This window comes from Argopecten irradians, chromosome 4 (genome assembly GCF_041381155.1).
Source record: "Argopecten irradians isolate NY chromosome 4, Ai_NY, whole genome shotgun sequence".
Classification (NCBI taxonomy): Eukaryota; Metazoa; Mollusca; class Bivalvia; order Pectinida; family Pectinidae; genus Argopecten; species Argopecten irradians.
Window position 1 is genome coordinate 10,098,498 of NC_091137.1, and position 15,754 is coordinate 10,114,251.

A 15,754-nucleotide genomic window follows, 5' to 3' on the forward strand; every position below is an offset into this window, starting at 1 on the left:
ATACAACCTACAATATCACTGTTACAGGTCAGCCAAACATGGCAATACACCCTACAATATCATTGCTACAGGTCAGCCAAACATGGCAATACAACCTACAATATCACTGTTTACAGTACATGGTACCAAACATGGCAATACACCTTGCAATTTCATTGTTACAGGTCAGCCAAACATGGCAATTGCAACCTACAATATCATTGTACAGGTCACCCAAACATGGCAAATACAACCTACAATATCACTGTTACAGGTCACCCAAACATGGCAATACAACCTACAATATCACTGTTACAGGTCAGCCAAACATGGCAATACAACCTACAATATCACTGTTACAGGTCACCCAAACATGGCAATACACCTACAATATCATTGTTACAGGTCAGCCAAACATGGCAATACACCTTGCAATATCATTGTTACAGGTCACCCAAACATGGCAATACAACCTACAATATCACTGTTACAGGTCACCCAAACATGGCAATACAACCCTACAATATCATTGTTACAGGTCAGCCAAAACATGGCAATACAACCTACAATATCACTGTTACAGGTCAGCCAAACATGGCAAATACAACCTACAATATCACTGTTACAGGTCACCCAAACATGGCAATACAACCTACAATATCACTGTTACAGGTCACCCAAACATGGCAATACACCTTACAATATCATTGTTACAGGTCACCCAAACATGGCAATACACCTTGCAATATCATTGTTACAGGTCAGCCAAACATATGGCAATACACCTTACAATATCACTGTTACAGGTCAGCCAAACATGGCAATACACCATTGCAATATCATTGTTACAGGTCAGCCAAACATGGCAATACACCCTACAATATCATTGTTACAGGTCACCCAAACATGGCAATACACCCTACAATATCACTGTTACAGGTCAGCCCAAACATGGCAATACAACCTACAATATCATTGTTACAGGTCACCCAAACATGGCAATACACCTTACCTACAATATCACTGTTACAGGTCCCCAAACATGGCAATACACCTTGCAATATCATTGTTACAGGTCCCCAAACATGGCAATACAACCCTACAATATCACTGTTACAGGTCAGCCAAAACATGGCAATACACCTTACAATATCATTGTTACAGGTCAGCCAAACATGGCAATACAATATCATTGTTACAGGTCACCCAAACATGGCAATACACCTTCAATATCATTGTTACAGGTCAGCCAAACATGGCAATACAACCTACAATATCATTGTTACAGGTCACCCAAACATGGCAATACAACCTACAATATCACTGTTACAGGTCCCCAAACATGGCAATACACCCTACAATATCATTGTTACAGATCCCCCAAACATGGCAAATACAACCTACAATATCATTGTTACAGGTCAGCCAAACATGGGCAATACACCCTACAATATCATTGTTACAGGTCAGCCAAACATGGCAATACAACCTACAATATCATTTGTTACAGGTCACCCAAACATGCAATACACCCACAAACATGGCCAAACATGGCAATACACCCTACAATATCATGTGTTACAGGTCAGCCAAACATGGCAATACACCTACAATATCATTGTTACAGGTCAGCCCAAACATGGCAATACAAACCTACAATATCATTGTTACAGGTCAGCCAAACATGGCAATACACCCTACAATATCATTGTTACAGGTCAGCCAAACATGGCAATACACCTTACAATATCATTGTTACAGGTCAGCCAAACATGGCAATACACCCTACAATATCATTGTTACAGGTCAGCCAAACATGGCAATACACCCTACAATATCACTGTTACAGGTCAGCCAAACATGGCAATACACCCTACAATATCATTGTTACAGGTCAGCCAAACATGGCAATACACCCTACAATATCATTGTTACAGATCCCCCAAACATGGCAATACACCTACAATATCATTGTTACAGGTCAGCCAAACATGGCAATACACCCTGCAATATCATTGTTACAGGTCAGACCCAAACATGGCAATACACCCTACAATATCATTGTTACAGGTCAGCCAAACATGGCAATACACCCTACAATATCATTGTTACAGGTCAGCCAAACATGGCAATACACCTTACAATATCATTGTTACAGGTCACCCCAAACATGGCAATACACCCTACAATATCATTGTTACAGGTCACCCAAACATGGCAATACACCTACAATATCATTGTTACAGGTCACCCAAACATGGCAATACACCCTACAATATCATTGTTACAGGTCCCCAAACATGGCAATACACCTACAATATCATTGTTACAGGTCAGCCAAACATGGCAATACACCCTACAATATCATTGTTACAGGTCCCCAAACATGGCAATACACCTACAAGTATCATTGTTACAGGTCAGCCAAACATGGCAATACACCCTACAATATCATTGTTACAGGTCAGCCAAACATGGCAATACACCTTACAATATCATTGTTACAGGTCCCCCAAACATGGCAATACACCCTACAATATCATTGTTACAGTCAGCCAAACATGGCAATACACCCCTACAATATCATTGTTACAGGTCAGCCAAACATGGCAATACACCCTACAATATCATTGTTTACAGGTCAGCCAAACATGGCAATACACCCTACAATATCATTGTTACAGGTCAGCCAAACATGGCAATACACCTACAAATATCACTGTTACAGGTCACCCAAACATGGCAATACACCTACAATATCATTGTTACAGGTCCCCCAAACATGGCAATACACCTACAATATCATTGTTACAGATCCCCCAAACATGGCAATACACCCTACAATATCATTGTTACAGGTCAGCCAAACATGGCAATACACCCTACAATATCACTGTTACAGGTCCCCAAACATGGCAATACACCCAAACATTGGCAATGGCAATACACCTTACAATATCATTGTTACAGTCAGCCAAACATGGCAATACAACCTTACAATATCATTGTTACAGGTCAGCCAAACATGGCAATACACCCTACAATATCATTGTTACAGGTCACCCAAACATGGCAATACACCCTACAATATCATTGTTACAGGTCCCCCAAACATGGCAATACACCCTACAATATCATTGTTACAGGTCAGCCAAACATGGCAAATACACCCTACAATATCATTGTTACAGATCCCCCAAACATGGCAATACAACCTACAATATCATCTGTTACAGGTCAGCCAAACATGGCAATACAACCTACAATATACATTGTTACAGGTCACCCAAACATGGCAATACAACCTACAATATCACTGTTTACAGGTCACCTACAAACATTGTTTACAGGTCCCCAAACATGGCAATACACCCTACAATATCATTGTTACAGGTCAGCCAAACCCAAACATGGCAATACAACCTACAATATCATTGTTACAGGTCAGCCAAACATGGCAATACAACCCTACAATATCATTGTTACAGGTCCACCCAAACATGGCAATACACCCTACAATATCACTGTTACAGGTCAGCCAAACATGGCAATACAACCTACAATATCACTGTTACAGGTCCCCCAAACATGGCAATACACCCTACAATATCATTGTTACAGATCCCCCAAACATGGCAATACACCCTACAATATCATTGTTACAGGTCAGCCAAACATGGCAATACACCCTACAATATCATTGTTACAGGTCAGCCACATGGCAATACACCCTACAATATCATTGTTACAGGTCAGCCAAACATGGCAATACACCCTACAATATCACTGTTACAGGTCAGCCAAACATGGCAATACACCCTACAATATCATTGTTACAGATCCCCCAAACATGGCAATACACCCTACAATATCATTGTTACAGGTCAGCCAAACATGGCAATACACCCTACAATATCATTGTTACAGGTCACCCAAACATGGCAATACACCCTACAATATCACTGTTACAGATCCCCCAAACATGGCAATACACCCTACAATATCACTGTTACAGGTCAGCCAAACATGGCAATACACCCTACAATATCATTGTTACAGGTCACCCAAACATGGCAATACACCCTACAATATCATTGTTACAGATCCCCAAACATGGCAATACACCCTACAATATCATTGTTACAGATCCCCCAAACATGGCAATACAACCTACAATATCACTGTTACAGGTCAGCCAAACATGGCAATACACCCTACAATATCACTGTTACAGGTCAGCCAAACATGGCAATACACCCTACAATATCATTGTTACAGGTCCCCCAAACATGGCAATACACCCTACAATATCATTGTTACAGATCCCCCAAACATGGCAATACACCCTACAATATCATTGTTACAGATCCCCCAAACATGGCAATACACCCTACAATATCATTGTTACAGGTCAGCCAAACATGGCAATACACCCTACAATATCACTGTTACAGATCCCCCAAATATGCAATACACCCTACAATATCACTGTTACAGGTCAGCCAAACATGGCAATACACCCTACAATATCATTGTTACAGGTCAGCCAAACATGGCAATACACCCTACAATATCATTGTTACAGGTCAGCCAAACATGGCAATACACCCTACAATATCATTGTTACAGGTCACCCAAACATGGCAATACACCCTACAATATCATTGTTACAGGTCACCCAAACATGGCAATACACCCTACAATATCATTGTTACAGGTCAGCCAAACATGGCAATACACCCTACAATATCATTGTTACAGGTCAGCCAAACATGGCATGGCAATACACCCTACAATATCATTGTTACAGGTCAGCCAAACATGGCAATACACCCTACAATATCACTGTTACAGGTCCAGCCAAACATGGCAATACACCCTACAATATCATTTGTTACAGGTCAGCCAACATGGCAATACACCCTACAATATCACTGTTACAGGTCAGCCAAACATGGCAATACACCCTACAATATCACTGTTACAGGTCAGCCAAACATGGCAATACACCCTACAATATCATTGTTACAGGTCCCCCAAACATGGCAATACACCCTACAATATCACTGTTACAGGTCAGCCAAACATGGCAATACACCCTACAATATCATTGTTACAGGTCAGCCAAACATGGCAATACACCCTACAATATCATTGTTACAGGTCAGCCAAACATGGCAATACACCCTACAATATCACTGTTACAGGTCAGCCAAACATGGCAATACACCCTACAATATCACTGTTACAGGTCAGCCAAACATGGCAATACACCTTACAATATCATTGTTACAGGTCAGCCAAACATGGCAATACACCCCTGGAAAAAAACAATATCATTGTTACAGATCCCCAAACATGGCAATACACCTTGCAATATCATTGTTACAGGTCAGCCAAACATGGCAATACACCCTACAATATCACTGTTACAGGTCAGCCAAACATGGCAATACACCCTACAATATCATTGTTACAGATCCCCCAAACATGGCAATACACCCTGCAATATCATTGTTACAGGTCACCCAAACATGGCAATAACACCTACAATATCATTGTTACAGGTCAGCCAAACATGGCAATACACCCTACAATATCATTGTTACAGGTCCCCCAAACATGGCAATACACCCTACAATATCATTGTTACAGGTCCCCAAACATGGCAATACACCCTACAATATCACTGTTACAGGTCAGCCAAACATGGCAATACACCCTACAATATCATTGTTACAGGTCACCCAAACATGGCAATACAACCTACAATATCATTGTTACAGGTCCCCCAAACATGGCAATACAACCTACAATATCACTGTTACAGGTCAGCCAAACATGGCAATACAACCTACAATATCATTGTTACAGGTCATCCCCAAACATGGCAATACAACCTACAATATCACTGTTACAGGTCAGCCCAAACATGGCAATACACCCTATAATATCATTGTTACAGGTCAGCCAAACATGGCAATACAACCTACAATATCATTGTTACAGATCCCCCAAACATGGGCAATACAACCTACAAATATCACTGTTACAGGTCACCCAAACATGGCAATACACCCTATAATATCATTGTTACAGGTCAGCCAAACATGGCAATACACCCTACAATATCATTGTTACAGGTCACCCAAACATGGCAATACACCCTACAATATCATTGTTACAGATCCCCCAAACATGGCAATACACCCTACAATATCATTGTTACAGGTCAGCCAAACATGGCAATACACCCTACAATATCATTGTTACAGGTCACCCAAACATGGCAATACACCCTACAATATCATTGTTACAGGTCAGCCAAACATGGCAATACACCCTACAATATCACTGTTACAGGTCAGCCAAACATGGCAATACACCCTACAATATCACTGTTACAGGTCAGCCAAACATGGCAATACACCCTACAATATCATTGTTACAGATCCCCCAAACATGGCAATACACCCTACAATATCATTGTTACAGGTCCCCCAAACATGGCAATACACCCTACAATATCATTGTTACAGGTCAGCCAAACATGGCAATACACCCTACAATATCATTGTTACAGATCCCCCAAACATGGCAATACACCCTACAATATCATTGTTACAGGTCAGCCAAACATGGCAATACACCCTACAATATCATTGTTACAGGTCACCCAAACATGGCAATACAACCTACAATATCATTGTTACAGGTCACCCAAACATGGCAATACACCCTACAATATCATTGTTACAGGTCACCCAAACATGGCAATACACCCTACAATATCATTGTTACAGATCCCCCAAACATGGCAATACACCCTACAATATCATTGTTACAGGTCCCCCAAACATGGCAATACACCCTACAATATCATTGTTACAGGTCACCCAAACATGGCAATACACCCTACAATATCATTGTTACAGGTCAGCCAAACATGGCAATACACCCTACAATATCATTGTTACAGGTCAGCCAAACATGGCAATACACCCTACAATATCATTGTTACAGGTCAGCCAAACATGGCAATACACCCTACAATATCACTGTTACAGGTCAGCCAAACATGGCAATACACCCTACAATATCATTGTTACAGGTCAGCCAAACATGGCAATACACCCTACAATATCATTGTTACAGGTCAGCCAAACATGGCAATACACCCTACAATATCACTGTTACAGGTCAGCCAAACATGGCAATACACCCTACAATATCATTGTTACAGGTCAGCCAAACATGGCAATACACCCTACAATATCATTGTTACAGGTCAGCCAAACATGGCAATACACCCTACAATATCATTGTTACAGGTCAGCCAAACATGGCAATACACCCTACAATATCATTGTTACAGATCCCCCAAACATGGCAATACACCCTACAATATCATTGTTACAGGTCAGCCAAACATGGCAATACAACCTACAATATCATTGTTACAGGTCAGCCAAACATGGCAATACACCTTGCAATATCATTGTTACAGGTCAGCCAAACATGGCAATACACCCTACAATATCATTGTTACAGGTCAGCCAAACATGGCAATACACCCTACAATATCATTGTTACAGATCCCCCAGACACATGGCAATACACCCTACAATATCATTGTTACAGGTCAGCCAAACATGGCAATACACCCTACAATATCACTATTACAGATCCCCCAAACATGGCAATACACCCTACAATATCACTGTTACAGGTCAGCCAAACATGGGAATACACCCTACAATATCACTGTTACAGGTCAGCCAAACGTGGCAATACACCCTACAATATCACTGTTACAGGTCAGCCAAACATGGCAATACACCCTACAATATCACTGTTACAGGTCAGCCAAACATGGCAATACACCTTACAATATCATTGTTACAGATCCCCCAAACATGGCAATACACCCTACAATATCATTGTTACAGGTCAGCCAAACATGGCAATACACCCTACAATATCACTGTTACAGGTCAGCCAAACATGGCAATACACCCTACAATATCACTGTTACAGGTCAGCCAAACATGGCAATACACCCTACAATATCATTGTTACAGGTCAGCCAAACATGGCAATACACCCTACAATATCACTGTTACAGGTCAGCCAAACATGGCAATACACCCTACAATATCACTGTTACAGGTCAGCCAAACATGGCAATACACCCTACAATATCACTGTTACAGGTCAGCCAAACATGGCAATACACCCTGCAATATCATTGTAACATTCCAAACGTGGCAATACAACCTACAATATCATTGTTACAGGTCACCCAAACATGACAATACACCCTACAATATCATTGTTACAGATCCCCCAAACATGGCAATACACCCTACAATATCATTGTTACAGGTCAGCCAAACATGGCAATACACCCTACAATATCATTGTTACAGATCCCCCAAACATGGCAATACACCCTACAATATCACTGTTACAGGTCAGCCAAACATGGCAATACACCCTACAATATCACTGTTACAGGTCACCCAAACATGGCAATACACCCTACAATATCATTGTTACAGGTCAGCCACATGGCAATACACCCTACAATATCATTGTTACAGGTCAGCCAAAAATGTTTCTCCTGTAGCATCTATGAAAATGATAGACACCTTAAATTAATAGGGTATATTATGATGGCTGCTTATCGTCATCAGTTCTATCCCCAGGTACTGTTGATAAGTTAATTTTGTATGCTCCTATTACAGGGCTTATATAAATGAAGAGGTGACCTGTTGTACTTACTGTAAACCAATGTACCAATTAACTACAATTTGTATACCGTATTTGACCCAGTAAAGTGCCAAGGGCGCTTAAAAAATTGATAAAAATGAAAAGGTGCTAATAAGTCAAAATTATTGCAAATTTATACCGCTTTTTGTAGTTTTGGTCCTTATTTATGCTTGGGCAATTGAAATTGAGGCCTCAAAAAGGGGGAGGGGCGCTTATAGGGACATGGGCGCTTATTGGGTAGAATACGGTAATTACATCTTACAAATAGGCAAAAAGTTAACAGACGCTTACAGTCTGTAATCAATAAAATATCTCTTGAAGTTGGAAAGACACACCTAATAATAATTCTTAGTGTGAACTTCCCAAATATTTTTATTTCCTTTGTTGAATCAGGTATCTTTATTACAGAGTAATCCGCTCCTGTGAACAGGTATCATGTTATATCATTAGCTCCATGAAAATATTACCTTTTCACACAATCATAATTCATGTTGTATTACCTTCAAATAAATGTTTGGAAAAAAGCTGATTACCATGTATTTACATAGGTCTGGAATAATTGTACAACATTCTTCAAGTCAAAGTTACTTTTCTGTATCTCTGTTCTAATGCAAGGTCGATATTACTATGAATATGGGTATACAAAAGAATGACACTAAAGCTACAGATTCCTCACACCTGCAATATTATCCTGTATTATCCAGTCTAATTTTGTTAGTATTAGTTTAGCCTGTATTATCAAGTCTGATTTTGTTAGTATTAGTTTAGCCTGTATTATCCAGTCTGATTTTGGTAGTATTAGTTTAGCCTGTATTATCAAGTCTGATTTTGTTAGTATTAGTTTAGCCTGTATTATCCAGTCTGATTTTGGTAGTATTAGTTTAGCCTGTATTATCAAGTCTGATTTTGGTAGTATTAGTTTAGCCTGTATTATCAAGTCTGATTTTGGTAGTATTAGTTTAGCCTGTATTATCCAGTCTGATTTTGTTAGTATTAGTTTAGCTGTATTATCCAGTCTGATTTTGGTAGTATTAGTTTAGCCTGTATTATCCAGTCTGATTTTGGTAGTATTAGTTTAGCCTGTATTATCCAGTCTGATTTTGGTAGTATTAGTTTAGCCTGTATTATCCAGTCTGATTTTGTTAGTATTAGTTTAGCCTGTATTATCCAGTCTGATTTTGGTAGTATTAGTTTAGCCTGTATTATCCAGTCTGATTTTGGTAGTATTAGTTTAGCCTGTATTATCCAGTCTGATTTTGGTAGTATTAGTTTTTAGCCTGTATTATCCAGTCTGATTTTGTTAGTATTAGTTTAGCCTGTATTATCCAGTCTGATTTTGGTAGTATTAGTTTAGCCTGTATTATCCAGTCTGATTTTGGTAGTATTAGTTTAGCCTGTATTATCAAGTCTGATTTTGGTAGTATTAGTTTAGCCTGTATTATCCAGTCTGATTTTGGTAGTATTAGTTTAGCCTGTATTATCAAGTCTGATTTTGGTAGTATTAGTTTAGCCTGTATTATCAAGTCTGATTTTGGTAGTATTAGTTTAGCCTGTATTATCCAGTCTGATTTTGTTAGTATTAGTTTAGCTCTGTTGGATGGCTATGCTATGTATAGCCAAAGTATAGGTTGTATCAAGATTATCAAATTGTGTAATTTATTACTATCAACGTAAATGATAGCTCTGTTTCCTTCACAAATAAAACCTGTTAATGCAATGCAAAGTTTTCCTTTTTTCTCTCCTAACTGTATGGCAAGTGGGCCTATTTGCCATGCTGCATTGCCATATCATTATCTGAAGTTTATGTTGCTATACCATTATTTGTGTGATACAGTGCCATATGCATATCAGTTGTATCATACAGCGCCATCATGTTATGGATATAAGCTGAAAACTGTACAATATGTGGGATAGAAAATTGTATATAGGCCCGTCAGAGCCGAGATCTGTTCTCTATCCCACATATTGTACAGTTTGAGGCTCATCTCTAACTTAAAACATAGCAAGTCTTTGTATCAATAAAGTACACTTTTATTTCTTATATAAGCCAGTTTTTTTTGCCTGTGCTATATTTGATGAATATCATTCATGAGCGGAATGCATGAAGCATGCTTTTGGGTTGGACGACTATCTGTAAATTCATTTTCATCATGTCCACCGACGGTGATGGAGGGATATTATTTTCTCAATTTAAGCTATATATTAAGGTGGCTTTTACTAAAAGGACATTTCTTTCCAATGTCTGATGTGACATATGAAACTAGACTTGCAATTGAGGCGTTTATTTGAAAGCATCTTGCTAAAATAAATGCATATAAAAGAGATTTCCAAGCCTGTTCAAAACAGTCGATGCCCCCAGAACTTTCATCGAATTCAGGTGATTAGAAATTTCGACCTCTCTAGGGACAGTTTTGGATTTATTTATACATGTACCATGGGCAATTTCATTCAACAAGCCAACGAGATTTAGATGAAATTCTGAAATATTGTTGAAACAACATCAAAATAATTGTAAAACTACAGTGTAGATGATTTGGATATTTAAAATCAAAAGTGTTGTACAAAAACAACATGGTTTCACAATATGGAACTTGGAGTTAATGTTGTAGATAAGTGTTAAATGGTGAATTCATAATAAGGAGGAAACTCTATCTGGGATATGTACAGAAATTCTGTGGATGTGTTTAATTCCGCATCAATAGAGGATTGAATTCTCTTCATATTCATTGTGTGGTTTTTTTTCTTAATTTGGATTTTAAAATAATAGAATATTCCGGCAGGTTGTGTGTTGTGTGTTAACATTATTATGGGATTATGCCTGGAGACATATACTCACCCGTATTGTGTAACTTTCCCATATGCTACCTTTCACTGTCTTAAAAGTGACTGTCTAATATTAGAGTCACATATGAGACAGTAAAAGGTAACATATAGGACAGTTACAGGTAATGGTCCGATAATCTGGGAGTTGGAGTACAGAAACAACAATAGATGACATCACTTTGTTTAATCTTCTGTTATTTGCACAGAACAGCGCCAATATTCGTTTGGTACAGCGCCAATATACATCTGGTACAGAGCCAATATTGGTCTGGTACAGAGCCAATATTCGTCTGATACATAGCCAATATTGGTCTGGTACAGAGCCAATATTCGTGTCATTTGTGTGGTACAGCCCCAATATTCACCCCTCATTTGTATGGTACAGCGTCATTATTCTTCTGTCATTTATACTGTACAGCAGAAATATTCCTCTGGTACAGAGCCAATAATCTTCTGTCATTTGTATGGTACAGCGCCATTGTTTGTCTGGCACAGAACCAATATCCGTGTTATTTGTATGGTACAGAGTCAATATTCTTCTGTCATTTGTAAGGTACAGCAGCAATACTCATCTGGTACGAATACAGAACCAGTAATTTTCTGTCATTTGTATTGTAAAGCCCCAATATTGGTCTGTAATTTGTATAGAAAAGCCCCAATATTCGTCTGTCATTTGTATAGTAAAGCCCCGATATTCGTCTGGCATTTGTATAGTAAAGCCCAATATTCATGTTATTTGTACGGCACAGCACCAATATTCTGTCATTTGTATAAACGATACAGCGCCAATATCCCCCTCATTTTGATGGTACAGCACCATTATTCTACTGTCATTTGTGCAGTACAACGCCAATATTCGTCTGTCATTTGTACGGTACAGAGCCAAAATACGTGTCATTGATGTGGTACAGCGCCTTTTTTCTTTTGTAGTTTTTACATAGTCCGCTAAACCTGCCTATATTATCAGGCTTTTTTTATTTTATTTTTTTGCCTAATATATAGTCAGCTCGCAGTACCTCTTAAAATGTGAAAACAACGCCAGTATTTGTTATTTGTATGGTACAACGCCAGTATTTGTCATTTGTATGGTACAGCACCAGTATTTGTCATTTGTATGGTACAGCACCAGTATTTGTCATTTGTATGGTACAACGCCAGTATTTGTCATTTGTATGGTACAGCGCCAGTATTTGTCATTTGTATGGTACAACGCCAGTATCTGTCATTTGTATGGTACAGCGCCATTATTTGTCATTTGTATGGTACAGCGCCAGTATTTGTCATTTGTATGGTACAACGCCAGTATTTGTCATTTGTATGGTACAACGCCAGTATTTGTCATTTGTATGGTACAGCGCCAGTATTTGTCATTTGTATGGTACAACGCCAGTATTTGTCATTTGTATGGTGCAGCGCCAATATTTGTCATTTTTGTATGGTACAGCGCCAGTATTTGTCGTTTGTATGGTACAGCACCAGTATTTGTCGTTTGTATGGTACAGCACCAGTATTTGTCATTTGTATGGTACAACGCCAGTATTTGTAATTTTTATGGTAAAACGCCAGTTTATCAATTGTATGGTACAGCGCCAATATTTGTCATTTGTATGGTACAACGCCAGTATTTGTCATTTGTATGGAACAGCGCCAGTATTTGTCATGTGTATGGTACAGCCCCAGTATTTGTCATTTGTATGCTACAACGCCAGTATTTTTCATTTGTATGGTACAGCACAAGTATTTGTCATTTGTATGGTACCACGCCAGTATTTGTCATTTGTATGGTACAGCGACAATATTTGTCATTTGTATGGTAAAACGCCAGCATTTGTCATTTGTATGGAACAGCGCCAGTATTTGTCATTTGTATGGTACAGCACCAGTATTTGTCATTTGTATGGTACAACGCCAGTATTTCTCATTTGTATGGTACAGCACAAGTATTTGTCATTTGTATGGTACAAACGCAAGTATTTGTCATTTTTATGGTACAACGCCAGTATTTGTCTTTTGTATGGTAAAACGCCAGCATTTGTCATTTGTATGGAACAGCGCCAGTATTTGTCATTTGTATGGTACAGCACCAGTTTTTGTCATTTGTATGCTACAACGCCAGTATTTGTCATTTGTATGGTACAGCGTCAGTATTTGTCATTTGTATGGTACAGCGCCAGTATTTGTCATTTGTATGGTACAGTGCCAATATTTGTCATTTGTATGGTACAGCTCCAGTATTTGTCATTTGTATGGTACAACGCCAGTTTTTGTCATTTGTATGGTACAGCTTTAGTATTTGTCATTTGTATGGTACAACGCCAGTATTTGTCATTTATATGGTACAGCGCCAGTATTTGTCATTTGCATAGTACAACGCCAGTATTTGTCATTTGTATGGTTCAGCACCAGTATTTGTCATTTGTATGGTACAACGCCAGTATTTGTCATTTGTATGGTACAACGCCAGTATTTTTCATTTGTATTGTGCAGCGCCAGTATTTGCCATTTGTATGGTGTAGCGCCAGTATTTGTCATTTGTATGGTACAGCGCCAGTGTTTGTCTTTTGTATGGTACAGCGCCAGTATTTGTCTTTTGTATGGTGCAGCGTTAAAGTTTGTTAAGCGCGCCAGGCCAATGCTAAAGAGACGATATTCGTCCTGCCATCCGAAAAACACCTGCATACAAGTTGGGACGTTGGGTTACCAAGCGCTTTAAATTAATGACCAAAAAACATGTGCGCTGTTTTGATAGTTATAGACAGAAACAGTGTGGTACAGATGAGGAAGTAGGCAGAAGATTTTGTATGAAGGCAGTTGAGAAAAGTGGACTTCCTGGAAAATTAAAGGCCTGGATATACCAGCACGGATATAAACAGTCTTGTGGTCATTGCTTGACCACTTGCAGCAGTAGAAGCAATGGCAGAGGATACATTCGTCGACGACAGAGCCTTCCACGGAGCTTCAGCAGTGTAAGCTTGTACAGCTCAGGAAACTTCACTGAAGTCGGTGACGGATGAGGTAACAGCAGTGTAAGCTTGTACAGCTCAGGAAATTTCACTGAAGTCGGTGACGGATGAGTTAACAGCAGTGTAAGCTTGTACAGCTCAGGAAATTTCACTGAAGTCGTAACAGCAGTGTAAGCTTGTACAGCTCAGGAAATTTCATGAAGTCGGTGACGGATGAGGTAACAGCAGTGTAAGCTTGTACAGCTCAGGAAATTTCACTGAAGTCGGTGACGGATGAGGTAACAGCAGTGTAAGCTTGTACAGCTCAGGAAATTTCACTGAAGTCGGTGACGGATGAGGTAAACAGCAGTGTAAGCTTGTACAGCTCAGGAAATTTCACTGAAGTCGGTGACGGATGGGTAACAGCAGTGTAAGCTTGTACAGCTCAGGAAATTTCACTGAAGTCGGTGACGGATGAGGTAACAGCAGTGTAAGCTTGTACAGCTCAGGAAATTTCACTGAAGTCGGTGACGGATGAGGTAACAGCAGTGTAAGCTTGTACAGCTCAGGAAATTTTCACTGAAGTCGGTGACGGATGAGGTAACAGCAGTGTAAGCTTGTACAGCTCAGGAAACTTCACTGAAGTCGGTGACGGATGAGGTAACAGCAGTGTAAGCTTGTACAGCTCAGGAAACTTCACTGAAGTCGGTGACGGATGAGGTTAAGGTAACAGCAGTGTAAGCTTGTACAGCTCAGGAAATTTCACTGAAGTCGGTGACGGATGAGTTAACAGCAGTGTAAGCTTGTACAGCTCAGGAAATTTCACTGAAGTCGGTGACGGATGAGGTAACAGCAGTGTAAGCTTGTACAGCTCAGGAAATTTCACTGAAGTCGGTGACGGATGAGAGTTATAGGTAACTGAATGCAGCAGTGTAAGCTTGTACAGCTCAGGAAATTTCACTGAAGTCGGTGACGGATGAGGTTAACAGCAGTGTAAGCTTGTACAGCTCAGGAAATTTCACTGAAGTCGGTGACGGATGAGGTAACAGCAGTGTAAGCTTGTACAGCTCAGGAAATTTCACTGAAGTCGGTGACGGATGAGGATGAGGTAACAGCAGTGTAAGCTTGTACAGCTCAGGAAATTCACTGAAGTCGGTGACGGATGAGGAGGTAACAGCAGTGTAAGCTTGTACAGCTCAGGAAATTTCACTGAAGTCGGTGACGGATGAGTTAACAGC

General features: G+C 39.6%; 1 long non-coding RNA gene across 1 annotated transcript; it reads left to right on the plus strand.

Moving 5' to 3' along the window:
• The first annotated feature begins 7,611 nt into the window (after window positions 1-7,611).
• On the plus strand, window positions 7,612-10,468 carry LOC138320561 (uncharacterized). The gene is made up of 2 exons (XR_011208214.1): window positions 7,612-8,452; window positions 8,583-10,468. It is a non-coding gene; the product is annotated as an uncharacterized lncRNA (long non-coding RNA).
• Window positions 10,469-15,754: the final 5,286 nt, after the last annotated feature.